Raw genomic sequence first — 13,050 nt, forward strand, 5'->3', positions numbered from 1 at the left:
GAAGTCCAAGGGATTCAAAAGAAGAAATGGGATAAAGACAGGGGGAAATGGAAAATATAGTAAGAGAAACCAGGGAAGGAAAAAAAGTAAAGGGTTTCCTATTTTGTTCTTTTGCAGCCTGGAGGAATGTACCATTATATCCTGGTGAGTGACATGGACTCTGATGAAGAAAATCCTATTATCAAATATATTTTAAAGGAACATCTGCTGTGTGTAAAGCAATATACTGAAAATCAAAAAAACTCCAAAGCATACATAACATGAACTCCTTAGATTACACAATGTTATAACAGATAATAATATGTTTGAAAGGTTAAATCTGAGCAGATTTTTTGTTTTTTAATTGCATCTTACATTATATATAAAGTGGTTTTCATCGGCTAAAATCTGAGGAAACTAACTTGAAAAATGTTATTTCGTCGGACACACCATGTTCCCTATTTCCTCTCAAACATCCTAAATAGATTACAGATATTTATCCTCCAAGAATGTCAAATTAGAGGGCATAGGAACGGGTCAGGTCTCAAGTCAGACATAATTTAGTAGATTGTAAAAAAAATAAGTTTAACTTATGAAGAGTATTTTCTTTGGTTGTTATTATTCTTATATTAATCCTAGGGAATTTATACTCATAGTGTTTTGGACAGATGGACAGCTTTATTTTGCAGATGGTAGGTTCTCATATTCACTTGTTCCTTGTAGATTGGAGGAAAGAAGAATTCAAAGTTGGTGAGTATGTGATGATCCATGAGGGACCTTGCTCTTTGTGGAATGGTCTGGAGGATTGTTGGGTAGAAGTGAGCTGGATCTACCCAGGGCCAGAGGAGTCCTCACAGAATGGGAACCCTCTGGCCCAGGTCTGCTGAGACCCTTCCCAGAAACATGATGGTCCATTTGTCTTTGCAGTAAATGTGACCCTAGATGCAGCCACTGCTCATCCTGCCCTCCTCCTGTCTGAAAATGGGAGACGAGTTACTTGGCAAGAAAGATGTCAAGATCTACCGTGCTCCACACAGAGATTCAACTCCATTCCCTGTGTGCTAGGTCAACTGCACATTAACTCAGGGAGATACTACTGGGAGGTGGAGGTTGGGGACGCGTGTTCCTGGGACCTGGGAGTTTGTAGAGATAATGTAACAAGGAATGGGAGGGTCACAATGTCCCCACAGAATGGTTTCTGTGCCATTAGACTCTACAAGAGGGAGTACTGGGCCCTCACCTCCCCAGAAACCCTTCTTACTCTAAGAGAAAAACCCCTTAGCGTGGGGTTATTCCTGGATTATGAGGCTGGAGATGTATCCTTCTACAATATGACAGACGGATCCCACATTTTCACCTTTCCACAGAACACATTCTGTGGTGTCCTAAGACCACTTTTCAGACTTTGGTCCGCTGACTCAGGCCCCCTAACTATCCATCCAGGTGATAGAGAATGTACTGGTGTTGTAATTCATATGCTTACCCCTCCATGAGAAATGATTACTTTGATCCCCAATGAAGATCACAATTCTCACCAAGTGAGATATAAATAGATTTTTTCCTACTCCTTACTGTTCATTCGCTAGATGAAGCTCTGGGCACAGACTTATGATTGCCCTTCATATCAATTATCCCTTCTTCTTCAGTTATAGATCCTTATTATTATCCTTTCCTATGACAGCCTCATATAAATATTAGACTTCCTAGACTCCTCTACTGAATGTGAATAGATGATTATTCCGTATTATTAGCTAAATTATAAGCATGTATCCTTAAAGGAAAATTGTGCCTTTCTATTCTTCTTTACTTTTTCTGTTGGCTGTAATATGTCCTGATGGGTAGAACTCAAAAACATACATGACATGTAATATGACATGGATGGTGGAGAAATTAAAATGAACATGGGTTTTTGAAAACTTCATGGAGCTACTCTATTGCCCAATTCTAGAATCTTTTCTGTGATACATAAACTTTTATATCTTTAATCATATGTTGGATATTTGTGTGATTGATTCTTACCGTTACTGGTGCACTCTCTCTTTATGTTTGACAGCAAATTACATACACAATTGAATATGCAGGTGACCCTAGAGGCACAGAGTCCTGTACTTGATCAGTTAGCTCCTCCTACACCTCCAGTGTGCCAGTCTCATTAGGCCTCTTTATTTCTTCTAATTCATCAGTCACTCCTAACTTCACTTCATACTCTTTCCTATTTAGGTGCCATAGCTATTCATTTCAAGTATTCTGTTACTAATAAATGAAAATCCTGGTGTCATTGTCCTGTCACATCGACCCAGCAAAATTCCAAATATGAATTGATCTAATTATCCATTTCTTATACTGGCAACTTATCATGCTATAACAACTCACAGAAATTAGTAGATTGTTTCTTTTATACCTGTGAAGTCACCTATCAACTTTTGGACACCAGTACTATCTTGTAATGCTCCTATGCATCGCCAGCCATTTGCATTCCCTTATTTTGCAATCAATTTTATTAAAAATTCCACTTTCTTTTAACTTCCAAATCTACTACCACCTTATTCTCATTGCTTGTTTTTCTCTTCTTCCTTTTCTTCTGCACCATACGGCTTGTGGAGTCTTGATGCTCAGGCTGAGGGTCAGGCCTGAGCCACCGAGGTGGGAGAGCTGAGTCCAGGATGTAGGACCACTAGAGAACTCCCAGCCTGATGGAATATTAATCAGTGAGAACTCTCCAAGAGGTCTCCATCTCAACACTAAGACCTGGCTCCACCCAATGGCCAGCAAGCTCCAGTCCTGGATGCCTCACACCAAACAACTAGCAAGACAGGAGCACAACCTCATCCATTAGCAGACAGGCTGCCTAAATTCATACTAAGCTCACAGACCCTCAAACTCACACCACCAGATGCAGCCTTGCCAATCAGAGGGACAAGATCTAGTTCCACCCACCAAAACACAGGCAACAGTCCCCCGCACACAAGAAAACCTACACAAGCCACTGGACCAACCTCACCCAGTGGGGACAGACAACAGAAGTAAGAGGAACTATGACCCTGCAACTTGAGAGAAGGAGAACCCAAACACAGTAAGTTAAACAAAATGAGAAGACAGAGAAATATGCAGAAGATGAAGGAACAAGGTAAAAACCCACCAGACCAAACAAATGAAGAGGAGATAGGCAGTATACCTGAAAAAGAATTCTGAGTAATGATAGTAAAGATGATCCAAAATCTTGGAAATAGAATTGAGAAAATATAAGAAACGTTTAATAAGGACCTAGAAGAACTAAAGAGAAAACAAACAGTGGTGAACAACACAATAAATGAAATTTAAAATTCTCTAGAAGGAATAAATAGCAGAATAACTAAGGCAGAAGAACGGATAAGTGACCTGGATGATAAAACAGTGGAAATAACTACCACAGAACAGAATAAAGAAAAAAGAATGAAAAGAATTGAGGACAGTCTCAGAGACCTCTGGGACAACATTAAATGCACCAACATTTAAATTATAGGGGTCCCAGAAGAAGAAGAGAAAAAGAAATGGACTGAGAAAATATTTGAAGAGATTATAGTTGAAAACTTCCTTAATATGGGAAAGGAAACAGTCAATCAAGACCAGGAAGTGCAGAGAGTCTCATATAGGATGAATCCAAGGAGAAACACGCCAAGACCCATATTGATCAAACTATCAAAAAGAAATACAAAGAAAAAATATTAAATGCAGCAAAGGAAAAGCAACAAATAACATACAAGGGAATCCCCATAAGGTTAACAGCTGATCTTTCAGCAGAAACTCTGCAAGCCAGAAGGAAGTGGCAGGACATATTTAAAGTGATGAAAGGGAAAAACCTACAACAATCATTACTTTATCCAGCAAGGATCTCATTCAGATTCAACAGAGAAATTAAAACATTTACAGACGAGCAGAAGCTAAGAGAATTCAACACCACCAAACCAGCTTTACAACAAATGCTAAAGGAACTTCTCTAGGCAGTAAACACAAGAGAAGAAAAAGACCAACAAAAACAAACCCAAAACAATTAAGAAAATGATAATAGGAACATAAATATCGATAAATACCTTAAATGTAAATTGATTAAATGCTCCAACCAAAAGACATAGACTGGCTGAAGGAATACAAAAAACAAGACCCGTATATATGCTGTCTACAAAAGACCCATTTCAGACCTAGGGACACATACAGACTGAAAGTGAAGGTCTGGAAAAAGATATTCCATGCAAATGGAAATCAAAAGAAAGCTGGAGTGACAATTCTCATATCTGACAAAATAGACTTTAAAATAAAGCTATTACAAGAGACAAAGAAGGACACTACATAATGATCAAGGGATCAATCCAAGAAGAAGATATAACAATCGGAAATATTTATGCACCCAACATAGGACCACCATACATAAGGCAAATGCTAACAGCCACAAAAGGGGAAATTGACAGTAACACAATCATAGTAGGGGACTTTAACACCCCACTTTCACGAATGGACAGAACATCCAAAATGAAAATAAATAAGGGAACACAAGCTTTAAATGACACAATAAGCCAGATGGACTTAATTGATATTTATAAGACATTCCATCCAAAAACAACAGAATACAGTTTCTTCTCAAGTGCTCATGGAACATTCTCAAGGACAGATCATATCTTGGGTCACAAATCAAGCCTTGATAAATTTAAGAAAATTGTAATCGTATAAAGTATCTTTTCCAACCACAACACTATGAGACTAGACATCAATTACAGGGGAAAAGAACTGTAAAAAAATACAAACACATGGAAACTAAACAATTCACTTCTAAATAACCAAGAGATCACTGATGAAATCAAAGAGGAAATCAAAAAATATCTAGAAACAAATGACAATGAAAACACGACCACCCAATACCTATGGGATGCAGCAAAAGCAGTTCTAAGAGGGGAGTTTATACGAGTACAATCCTACCTCAAGAAACAAGAAACATTTCACATAAACAATCTAACTTTACACCTAAAGCAATTAGAGAAAGAAGAACAACAACAAAAAAAAACCAAAGTTAGCAGGAGGAAAGAAATCATAAAGATCAGATCAGAAATAAATGAAAAAGAAATGAAGGAAACAATAGCAAAGATCAATAAAATTAAAAGCTGGTTCTTTGAGAATATAAACAAAAGTGATGAAGCATCAGCCAGACTCAACCAGAAAAAAAAAGGAGAAGACTCAAATCAAAAGAATTAGAAATGAAAAAAGAGAAAGGGTCATGAGAGATTACTACAAGCAACTATATGCAAATAAAATTGACAACCTGGAAGAAATGGACAAATTCTTAGAAAAGCACAAACTTCTGAGACTGAATCAGGAAAAAACAGAAAATATAAACAGACCAATCACAAGCACTGAAATTGAAACTGTGATTTTAAATCTTCCAACAAACAATAGCCCAGAACCAGATGGCTTCACAGGTGAATTCTATCAAACATTGAGAGAAAACCTAACACCTATCCTTCTCAAACTCTTCCAAAATATAGCCGAGGGAGGAACACTCCCAAACTCATTCTATGAGGCCACCATACCCTGATACCAAGACCAGAAAAAGATACTACAAAAAAGAAAATTACAGACCAATATCACTGATGAATATAGATGCAAAAATCCCCAACAAAATACTAGCAAACAGAATCCAACAACACATTAAAAGGATCATACACCATGATCAAGTGGGATTTATCCCAGGGATGCAAGGATTCTTCAATATAGACAAATCAATCAATGTGACACACTGTATTAACAAACTGAAGAATAAAAACCATATGATCATCTCAATAGATGCAGAAAAAGCTTTTGACAAAATTCAACACCCATTTATGATAAAAACTCTCCAGAAAGTGGGCATAGAGGGAACCTACCTCAACATAATAAAGGCCATATACAACAAACCCACAGCAAATCTCATTCTTAATGGTGAAAAACTGAAACCATTTCCTCTGTGATCAGGAACAAGACAAGGATGTCCACTCTTTTTTTTTAAAATTTTATTTATTTATTTATTTATTTATTTATGGCTGTGTTGGCTCTTCGTTTCTGTGCCAGGGCTTTCTGTAGTTGCGGCAAGCGGGGGCCCCTCCTCATCGCGGTGCGCGGGCCTCTCACTATCGCGGCCTCTCTCGTTGCGGAGCACAGGCTCCAGACGCGCAGGCTCAGTAATTGTGGCTCACGGGGCTAGTTGCTCCGCGGCATGTGGGATCTTCCCAGACCAAGGCTCGAACCTGTGTCCCCTGCATTGGCAGGCAGATTCTCAACCACTGCGCCACCAGGGAAGCCCGGATGTCCACTCTTGCCACTATTATCCAACATAATTTTGGAAGTCCTAGCCATGGCAATCAGAATAGAAAAAGAAATAAAATGAATCCAAACCAGCAAAGAAGAAGTAAAATTGTCACTGTTTGCAGATGACATACTATACATAAAGAATCCTAAAGATGCCACCAGAAAACTACTAGAGCTAATCAATGAATTTGGTAAAGTTGCAGGATACAAAATTAATGCACAGAAATCTCTTGCATTCCTATACACTAACAATGAAAGATCAGAAAGAGAAATTAAGGAAACAATCCCATTCACCATTGCAACAAAAAGAATAAAATACCTAGGAATAAACCTACCTAAGGAGGTAAAAGACCTGTACTCAGAAAACTGTAAGACACTGATGAAAGAAATCAAAGATGACACAAACAGATGGAGAGATATACCATGTTTGTGGATTGGAAGAATCAGTATTGTGACAATGACTATATTACCCAAAGCAATCTACAGATTCAATGCAATCCCTATCAAATTACTAATGGCATTTTTTACAGAACTAGAACAAAAAACTTAAAATTTCTATGGAGACACAAAAGACCCCAAATAGCCAAAGCAATCTTGAGGGAAAAAAAAAAAATGGAGCTGGAGGAACCAGACTCCCTGACTTCAGACTATACTATAAAGCTGCAGTAATCAAGACAGTATGGTACTGACACAAAAACAGAAATATAGATCAGTGGAACAGGATAGAAACCCCAGAGATAAACCCATGCACCTATGGTCAACTAATCTATGACAAAGGAGGCAAGTATATACAACAGAGAAAACACAGCACTTCAATAAGCGGTGCTGGGAAAACTGGACAGCTACATATGAAAGAACGAAATTACAACACTCCCTAACACCATACACAAAAATAAACTCAAAATGGATTAAAGACCTAAATGTAAGACCAGACACTATAAAACTCTTAGAGGAAAAAATACGAAGAACACTCTTTGACGTAAATCACAGCAAGATTTTTTTGACCCACCTCCTAGAGAAATGGAAATAAAAATAAAAAGAAAAATATGGGACCTAGTGAAACTTAAAAGCTTTTGCACAGCCAAGGAATCTATAAATAAGATGAAAAGACAACCCTCAGAATGGGAGAAAATATTTGCAAACGAATCAATGGACAATTAATCTCCAAAACATATAAACAGCTCATGCAGCTCAATATTAAAAAAACAAGCAATGCAATCAAAAAATGGGCAGAAAACCTAAATAGACATTTCTCCAAAGAAGACATACAGGTGTCCAACAGGCACATGAAAAGCTGCTCAACATCACTAATTATTAGAGAAATGCAAATCAAAACCACAATGAGGTATCACCTCACACCGGTTAGAATGGGCATCATCAGAAAAACCTACAAACAACAAATGCTGGAGAGGGTGTGGAGAAAAGGGCACCCTCTTGCACTGTTGGTGGGAATGTAAATTGATACAGCCACTATGGAGAACAGTATGGAAGTTCCTTAAAAAACTAAAACTAGAATTACACTATGACCCAGCAATCCCACTACTGGGAGAAAACCATAATTCAAAAAGACACATGCACTCCAATGTTCATTGCAGCACTATTTACAATAGCCAGGTCATGGAAGCAACCTAAATGCCCATAGACAGTAGAATGGATAAAGAAGATGTGGTACATTTATACAATGGAATATTACTCAGCCATAAAATGGAACGAAATTGGATCATTTGTTGAGACATGGATGGATCTAGAGACTGTCATACGGAGTGAAGTAAGTCAGAAAGAGAAAAATATCATACATTAACGTATGTATGTGGAATCTAGAAAAATGGTACAGATGAACCAGTTTGCAAGGCAGAAATAGAGACACAGATGTAGAGCACAAACGTATGGACACCAAGGGGGAAAGCGGTGGGGGGGGGATGAATTGGGAGATTGAGATTGACATATATACACCAATATGTATAAAATAGATTAATAAGAACCTGCTGTATTAAAAAAATAAAATAAAATTCAAAAATAAATAAACAAATAAAATGTAATTGGGAAATTATTTGCCAATCAATTTACCTCCTCTTTTAATGAAAAACAAAAGCAATATCTTGGGCCATATGACACCTCAGGTGACTAGAAGTTAAATAGAAATGCAGTTCTGTAGTTCAAGAAAGAGATTGAACAGGAGATGTAGATATGGAGGTCATGAATATGCGGATGAGAGCTGATTTCTAAGGCATAGATGGGAAATAATATTTAGGAGGAAAAGAGAAGAGAATCTAGGACTGAATCCTAGGAAACAAACATTTTAAAAGCCAGTATAAGGAGCGTCTGCAAGGAAAAAGAAATGATTGAGACAGTTGAGTGGAAGGGTTTGACATTGCAAAAGCCAAAAAGGAGAAAGTGACAAGGAGAACGCTGTGATCAGGAAAGTCCCATTCCTCAGCTAGATGAGTTATTTCATTCATATTTGTTTGGTTGTATGTTTACATATTTATTTATATGCTACTTTATTCTAAACAACAATTTTGAACAGCTCTTTAAAAATTCTTTCAAAACAACAATACAATACTAAAGAAATGAAATTAAGAAAAATGAAAAACAAGAATTAAAATGTAAAATAAAAATCAAGAGAGTCTATATCCAAAATGCACAATTATTAGAAATATATAAGCCACAAATGGACCTGAACTTCTAGCAGTGAATGCAAGGAGGGAAACATGATCAATTATATTCATTCAACAAATACAGCCATGATATAAAAGGCATTGAAACCCCAGGCTTTGGGGATGCATATACCTTATGGGACTTATACTCTAGAAGAGACTTGGGCATCAATCAATTAAGTAGGATTAACTAGAAATTGAAATAACTGCTCCAAAATTAAGGAAAGGGATTCTGTGAGACCGAATAATGAATGCATCCCATTTAGACTGGAGAGAGAGCCTGAGGATCAACTTAATAAGTAGCAATGAACCAGAGAAGGAGTTCAGAGGAGACAGTAAGATTAAAAAATAAATTTGTTTCTCCATAGAAATGCCAGTAGTATGTAGCCCCATCTTACACAAAGAGTTTGGTTCTCAGGAAGGTAAAACTTATGCATGGTCAAAACAACCCTTGAAAATCCTTTATATTACTCATCAAGTACAGCTCCATGGCTAGGTTTGGACTACCGTATGCATAAAGTAAACAGGTGAATGTATAATTTCACAATAATGAACATAATATTATAAACAGGGTTGCAGTAAGTGAAAAAATGCATTTTAAACATTGAAATCACACTCAGTGCTTGAACAGGCTCAAATGGTGAGATACCCTGGGGAACAGAGGTCTCATTAGCAAACAAGAGTTAACATCTCCCTTTTCACACTCAAACGAAGGTTGACATGTCCTGAGTCAAGTGAAATAGTTTTCCATTTACATTGCTGCCTTGTTCTGCTTGGTTCTTTTTTCTTTTCTTTTGCAGAAAATTCATAGCTGAACTGCTTTGCATTCCTATGATATTCAGCCATTGCTTCCAAACTCTGAGGCCAGAGAAACCCTAGGGGTTCCTCAGAAAGAGGACATACCAGTTAATAGGTTGAGAAAGGTACCTTTAAAAATCCCTACACTAAGCCCAGCCATAAGTCCAGTCAGGTCATCCTTTATGACATTCCCTGGTGTGGACCAGGGCAAATGCCAAAAGCCAGGTCACAGGAACAATCTCCAGACAGAATGAGAGGAAGTGGACCAGGGACCTACCTTTCTACTAACCTGGCTTGATCAGACGTAAGTGTATAGAGGACCAGATAGGTGTGTGCCCTTCATCACAGCGCTCCTCTCAGAGGAGCTTTTGTAAAGTACTGAGTGGCAGTATTCCCAGTCATTCCCAGATGTGGGATTCATGTCTCTGGTGGTACCTGAGAGGATGATTTTACCTGACACATGGGTGATAATCTTGATCAACACAGGATTATTACAGCATCCCTCCACCTCCATGGGAAAAGCCATGTGGTATGGAAAATTAGAGGAAGAAAAAGAGAGAAAGAAAAGAGGAAAGAAGGTGGGACTCCATGGAATTGAAAGATAAGCCAGGGAACTCCCCCAGTGCGGAGGAAGAGATATCCAGTCTGAGCCGAACCTGAGAGGGAGAGTTTTTCCCCACAGAGCTTTGTGTGGTGGGAGGACACACAGGGGGTCTCAATAAGGGGAAGCAGAAGTCATTTGGGGATGTGGCCTCATGAGGAAACACCCTGACCTTCCTTCTGGGGACTCCTCTAACTCTGACTAAAGAACTCCGCACTCCATCACATACAGTCTTCACTGAGACTACACAGTGTCAGACAGGTGAGTGTAGAGGGTGATAGGCAAGAATCAAATCAAATAGAGAGAATGAGGCAATGGAAATGCCAGCCAAGAACTCTTTGATTAAATAGATGCTGGACAGTACTCAGCTGTGTGGATGAGCAAGCTAATAAAATGGGGAAGGGGGAACTTCCCTAGTGAAGCAGTGGTTAAGAATCCGCCTGCCAATGCAGGGGACACAGGTTCGAGCCCTGGTCCGGGAAGATCCCACATGCCGCAGAGCATCTAAGCCCATGCACCACAACTACTGAGCCTGAGCTCTAGAGCCTGTGAGCCACAACTACTGAGCCTGTGTGCCACAACTACGGAAGCCCACGTGGCCTAGAGCCCGTGCTCCACAACAAGAGAAGCCACCGCAGTGAGAAGCCTGTGCATCACAACAAAAAGTAGCCCCCATTAGCCTCAACTAGAGAAAGCCCGCATGCAGCAACGAAGACCCAACGCTGCCAAAAACAAATAAATAATTTATTTTTTAAAAAATTAGCCACGAAAAACAACCCTTTCTGTTTAATTAACTGTTTTCCTAAACAACATAATAAAAGGCACAGAAAAGCACTTTGCAACTTTGACCAATATAAACTTCAAAAAAACTGACAACAAAATTATACATCTACATAACATTTATATCAGTCAATTCTGACAAAGCTCTACCATACTGATGACCTTAATCATTCTTTCTGGAAATACTTAGGCAGCTGGTCCCCTTGTTTAAAAAGATTACTCCTCTGTTGTGTGGATAATTCGTATCACACGAACATCTTCTTTTTCTCTCTATTTCAAAGGAAATATGCCCATAGCTCATCCAAAAGTAATATAGTGTCATAAAGGTATAAGATAAATGGAAGTGGGGATAAATATAACAGAAAATATATTAACATACAGAATACTTAAAATCCACATGAGGACCCCAAAGAGTCCATTTGTGTGACTTCAGTGCTGGGGAAACCATTATAATGAATCTGTCAATGCCTCAACTACTCTTTCCCACGAACTGGGTGCAGGGCAGGGCCCTCCTCTATGCCACACTGCAGTTGAGATGTTTATATCAGAGTCCAGTCAGGAGACAAAAACCACATCAGTCATTTGAAAGGGGAAAATTGAGATGAAGAACTATTAACTACCAAAAGGTAGTTAGCTTATAAAGAAGGGAAAGAAAGCTCTAAGGAATACAGAAATAGCAGATACGGGGAAAACACACTACCTCTAGGGCTGAGGCAGACCCTGCACCTTTGGCCACTCAGCTTCCACACACACCATTTTATACACAATTGAACTTCCATGTAACAGCACCACAGCTCTGCCTTCTTACCCATCAAGACAAAGCTAGCCTTGCAAGGTAAGACGTTCTCACCCTTTCCCCCAAATGAGGAGACAGACAGTCCCAGACATTGGATCCACACTGCTCCTCAAATGCAATCACAATACCTTTGACTCTTCTGTTACCTGAAGACTGTATTACAAACATAACCTCCAACAACTTGAATAAAAGCACAAGGGTAAGAAGAAGAAAGAGGAAGAAAATGGATAATAAATAGAAATCAGCACACACACGCACACATACACATGACAAGAGAGAGAAAATATGCAAAGCTATCAAAGTCCTCTTTCTGTGATTGATCACAGGGTAGATCAATATCCATGACTGCCTTCTTCCACTTCCTACTCTCTATCTTCTCACCCAGAACCACAGGTCAGATTCTCTACTGGGTCGAGTGACCACAACTTCATTCCCAAAGGTCTGGGTCCTTAATAGTCCTGCTTCCTTTCATTTGCTGTGGTTTTCCATTAACCTTTACCATTGGACTTGGAAGTACTGAGAGGCAATACATTGATAACCGGCTCCATGCTCATGGTCAAAGCTTTCTACAATTCGCCCTGCCCGTGAAAATCCTCTTCTTCATTTACATCTTAATTTGGATAGCAATTCTTTTATTTCCATCTGCTGTTGACAGAAATGAAAAACCCAGATCCTTCTCCTTGATTCCTTAAATGAACACAACACAAGTTTTTCACAGGTAACAGAAATTTACTGAGGGTTGGAAAAATGGGTGTGTTTTATCCATCTCAGAATATGAAACACATAAAATAAAATACTAGACTTCTTAGAAGTCCATCAGCCACCCATTTCCCTGGAAATTTTTGGATGACCACCTTTTCTGGCTTAATAGTACAGATATCCCAAAACAGATCTGGGGACCAACCATCAGCCTCTGGGTTCTTCGGCACAAACTCAAATTGGATAAAGTAAACACCACTTTATTCTGCAGAGTAATTCAATCTATCACATCCAAACAGTATAAAAACCTCATGAAATATTTTTCATTACCGAAAGAAAAACAACTTCCCATAGTAAAATTCAGGCTACCCCAAAACGCGCTCAGAGTCAGCTTTTATAATCTGCTCCCTGAGCACAAGGCAGGAGCT

Source organism: Mesoplodon bidens (genome assembly GCF_964165515.1).
Source record: "Mesoplodon bidens genome assembly, chromosome: 10".
In the NCBI taxonomy this organism is placed as follows: domain Eukaryota; kingdom Metazoa; phylum Chordata; class Mammalia; order Artiodactyla; family Ziphiidae; genus Mesoplodon; species Mesoplodon bidens.